General features: G+C 35.2%; 1 pseudogene; it reads left to right on the top strand.

Moving 5' to 3' along the window:
* Positions 1–2,621: 2,621 nt before the first annotated feature.
* LOC118018435 lies at positions 2,622–4,763 on the top strand (annotated as a pseudogene).
* The last annotated feature ends 476 nt before the right edge of the window (positions 4,764–5,239 follow it).

Raw genomic sequence — 5,239 nt, 5'->3', positions numbered from 1 at the left:
TCAACTCCTTTACAGGAAGTGTTAGAAAGCAGTAGTTAAAAGTGACTTTGAAATAAGAAACACTGGGGTTCATACCCTGGCTCCACCACTTCCTGTATGACCTTGGGGAGTCATTTCAATTTCCTCATCTGTCAAACTAGGATGCTATTACTTAACCTATAGGAGTATGAAGATAAAGTGAGGTGACATATATAGCAGGATACATGAGATGCATATACTATTATAGAGTGAACACAGTTTGCTGTGCATAATTCCTAGCCCAATTCCAAGAGTCCAATTTTTTAAAATTTATGTTCTACTAGACTGAGAGGAGATCTTCTGTTGTCCCCACAACTTCATACTCTAAGATTCTTATTATATGAAATATGTTTTTTAGACCAATATACATTGTTAAAAAAAAATTCTGCTCTGTCCACCCATGCTATGTTGCTTATGGTAATGCTAGCTTCTATAACAAATAAACTAAAATTTCAGTGGCTCATCCCAGTTTATGTCTTGCTGGAACTTTCATTCACCTTCTTTTGGCAAGGAACAAGGCTATATCCAGATATGAGGAAGACAGGAATATAATTTCTAGATGGACAGTTGCTTCCAAATACAACTCTAGAGCATGGGTTTTCAGAAGACAGCTAGTTGTCTGCCATGATGGCCAATACTGTTTTATTTCAGAGAACTACAAACTCCAGAATTAATATATTGCTATAACACTCTCACCACATCATGATTGAATGATCATGAGGATTGCAGTTTCTAACAGGATTTAGAAATGAGGTACTAATAGAGACTGAATGAATATGGTGGGGAGAAGAATAAAAAATCAGTACCCATGCAATAGAAAGATTTGCACCCAATTTTATGGTTAATACAGAATTTGAAATTCTGAACAAAAGAATAGATGGAGAAAAGGCAAAAAAAAAAAAAAAAAAAAACGTTCTTCCATTTTCCTGCAGACTAGCAAATTTGTGCAACTTAGCATATATTGGCCAACATTTATGCTTATAGATTCAATTCCAACAGTATATTAGTGCATATTTTCCCATATTTTTGGCAACTGATTAATTATTGGTGCCAGGTTTCAGGGGTGCTGCGAAGTTTTGTTTGTTTCTGTGTGTCAAAAGATTTTATTAGAAAGTTGGGAGAGGCTATATCTGGTAAAATTAGTCAGATACAATTTAATAATAATAAATGGTCTATATTTTAAACTACTTCATAATCTGCCACCAACTGGCCGAACTTTATTTGCTGGTATTTCCTCTGCTTTCTAGTCAGATATTTATTCTCACTGTCCTACAGGTAAGCTAAATTCATTCCTACCTATGTGCTTTTACTTTTGTTATCTTCTATGTCTCAAAATGTCATACTTCCAGCTCTCTAAATATTATTGATTCTTTAAGTCCAACTCAACCATCATTTCTTCCATAAAATTATCACCTGTAATTCAACTTTCACTAATCTCAGTTTCCTTTGAACTACACAGTAGTTATGGCCTATAGGGTTTAACATTGTAATATGTGATGTTTGGCACACATGATCCTAAGTTTTCTTTCTTCATTCTCTGTGTTATTGCTGTCTACCCAACAAATTTATGAGTTCTCTGTAGGCAAGAACTATATACCTTCTGTATACTTTCATAGCATCAAAGAGAAATTTGAAATGTAATTGTGAAGAAAATGATATAAGCTTTGCTTTCAAGGAAATGATTTCTAATATACCAATTTTGGTTTCTATATAAAATTTATAATGCCAATGTGCTGTGGAAATTTCTGTTTACTTAGAGAATGCTTGGAGAAACATTTTTTTAAATTACAAAAATTCTTATTGTCGTAAAATATATATAACATAAACTTTGACATTTTAACCATTTTTAAGTGCACAGTTCTGTGGCATTAAGTACATTCACATTATTGTGAAACCATCACCACCATCCATCTTTAGAACTGTTTCATCATCTCAAACTGAAACTTCATGGTCATTAAATAATAACTCCACATTCTTCCTTTCACTAACCATTGGTAAATGCCATTATACTTACTACATTTATGAATTTGACTGCTCTGCATACCTCATATAAGCAGAACCATACAACATGTGTCCTCTTGTTTAGCTTATTTTACTTAACATGTCTTCAAGATTGACCTATATAGTAGCATGTGTAAAATTCTATATTTTTAATGCTGAATAATATCCGATTGTATGTACAGTGATATCCCAATTTATTGCACTTTGTTTTATTGTACTTCAGACATTGAATTTTTTACAAATTGAAGGTTTGTGGCAACCATGCTTTGAGCAAGTCTATTGGAACCATTTTCCCAATACCATTTGTTCACTTTGTGTCTCTGTAACATATTTTGGTAATTCTCACAGTATTACAAACTTTTTTCATTATTGCTGTATTTTTTATGGTGAACTGTGATCCATAATATTTGATATTACTATTGTAATTGTATGGGGGCACCACGAACTGTGCCCATATAAGATAGTATACCTAATCAATAAATGTTGTATGTATTCTGACTGCTCCACCAACTGGCTGTTTCCTCATCCCTCCCCATCTGCTCAGTCCTGCATATTCCCTGAGACACAATAATATTGAAATTAGGCCAATTAATAACCCTAGAATGGCCTCTAAGGCTTCAAGATAAAGGAAGAGTCACATGCCTCTCACTCTAAATCAAAAGCTAGAAATGATTAAGCTTAGTGAGAAAGGCATGTCAAAAGCCAAGACAGGCTAAAAGCTAGGCCTCTTGCACCAACAGTTATTCAAGTTGTCAATGCAAAGAAAAAGCTCTTGAAGGTAACTAAAAGTACTACTCCAAGGATTCCTGGGTGGTTCAGTTGTTTAAACATCCAACTCTTGATTTCAGCTCAGGTTATGATCTCAGGGTCATGGGATCAAGCCCTGAATTGGGCTCTGTGCTCAGTGGGGAGTCTGCTTGAGATTCTCTCTCTCCCTCTATCCCTTCCCACTGCACTCACATGCGTTCTCTCCTCTTTCTTTTTAAAATAAATAAATAAATATTTTCTTTTAAAGTGCTACTTCAGGGGTGCCTGGGTAGCTCAGTTGGTTAAGTGTCTGCCTTTGGCTCAGGTCATGATCCCAGGACCCTGGGACTGAGCCCCATGTCAGGCTCCCTGCTCAGCGGGAAGTCTGCTTCTCCTTCTCCCTCTGCCCCTCCCTCCTCAAATAAGTAAAATCTTTAAAAAAATAATAAAATAAATAAAATAAAAGGTGCTACCCCAGTGAATGTATGAATGATGAGAAGATGAAACAGCTTTATCTCTGAAATAGAGAAAATTTTAATGGTCTAGACAGATCAAAACTATCACAATATTCCCTTAAGCCAAAGCCCTACCTTTATTCAATTCTATGAAGACTGAGAGAGGTGAGGAAGCTGCAAAAGAAAAGCTTGAAGATAGCTGAGGTTGATTCATGAGGTTTAAGGAAAAAAGCCATCTCCATAACATAAAAGTACAAGGTAAAGCAACAAGTGCTGATGTAGAAGCTATAGCAAGTTACCCAGAAGATCTAGGTAAGATAATTAATAAAAGTGGCTACACAAACAACAGATTTTTAATGTAGGTGAAACAGCTTCTATTGGAAGAAGATGCCATCTAGGACTTTCATAGCTAGAAAAGAGAAATCAATGCCTGGCTTCAAAGCTTCAAAGCTCAGGCTGACTCTCTTGTTAGGAACGAGTACAGCCGGTGACTTTAAGTTGAAGCCAATGTTCATTTACTATTTTTAAAATCCTAGGGCCCTCAAAATTATGCTAAATCTGCTCTGCCTGTGCTCTATCATTGGAACAACAAAACCTGGATGATAGCACATCTGTTTATAATGTGGTTTACTGAATATTTGAGGCCCACTGTTGAGACCTACTGCTCAGAATAAAAATTCCTTTCAAAACATTATTGCAAAAAGTGACAATGCACCTGGTCACCCAAGAACTCTGATGGAGATATAAAATGAGATTAACATTGTTTTCATGCCTGCTAACACAACATCCATTCTGCAGCCCATGGATCAAGGAGTCATTTCAACTTTCAAGTCTTATTATTTAAGAAATACATTTTGTAATTCTATAGTACCATAATAGATCACGATTCCTCTGATAGATCTGGGCAAAGTAAATTGAAAACTTCCTGGAAAGGATTTACCATTCTAGATGCCATTAAGAACATTCATGATTCATGGAAAGAGATCAAAATATCAGCATTAACAGGAATTTGGAAGAAGTTGATTCCAGTCCTCATGGATGACTTTTGAGGGTTTCAAGACTTCAGTGGAAGAAGTAAATGCAGATGTAGTGGAAACAGCAAGAGAATGAGAATTAGAGGTGTAGCCAGAAGATGTGACTAAATTGCTACAATCTCATGATAAAACTTTAACAGATGAAGACTTGTTTCTTATGGATGAACAAAGAAAGTGGCTTCTTGTGATAAAATCTACTCCTGGTGAAGATGCTATAAAAATTGTTGAAATAACAACAAAGGATGTAGAAAATGACATAAACTTATTTGATAAAGTGGTGGCAGGGTTTGAGAGTATTGACTCTAATTTTGAAAGAAATTCTAGTGTGGGTAAAATGCTATCAAACAGCACTGCATGCTATAGAGAAATTGTTCATGAAAGGAAGAGTCAACTGATGCAGCAAACTTCACCATTGTCTTATTTCAAGAAATTGTCACAGCCACCTCAACCTTCAGCAACCACCACCCTGGTCAGTCAGCAATCATCAATATCAAGGCAAGACCCTTAATCAGCAAAACTTACAAGTAGATGAAAGCTTAGATGATGGTTAGCATTTTTAGTACTAAAGTATTCTTTAATTAAGATATATATGTTGGGGTTTCTTTAGACATAATATTATTGTACACTTCATAGACTACATAAACATAACTTTTATTTGCACTGGTAAACCAAAAAGTTTATTTGACTCACTTTATTATGATATTTGCTTTATTATGGTGGTGTGGAATTGAACCTGCAGTATCTCCAAGATGTGCCTATATACACCAAATTTCCTTTATCCATTCATCTGTTGATCACCATCTGTAAATTATAAATTGTAAATGATGCCACTATGAACATTGGTATATAAATATCTGTTCAAGTCTCTGATTTTTTATTCATGTACATACCCAGAAGTAGAATTGCTGGATCTTTTGGTAATCCGAATTTTTTGAGGAGCCACCATATTGTTTTTGCAGAGGGTACACCATTTTACATTTCCAC

This window comes from Mirounga leonina, unplaced genomic scaffold (genome assembly GCF_011800145.1).
Source record: "Mirounga leonina isolate KUSES-001 unplaced genomic scaffold, KU_Mleo_1.0 Mir_101414, whole genome shotgun sequence".
NCBI lineage: Eukaryota > Metazoa > Chordata > Mammalia > Carnivora > Phocidae > Mirounga > Mirounga leonina.
The sequence above is the reverse complement of the archived record's forward strand: the minus strand, read 5'-3'. Positions and strand labels throughout refer to the sequence as shown.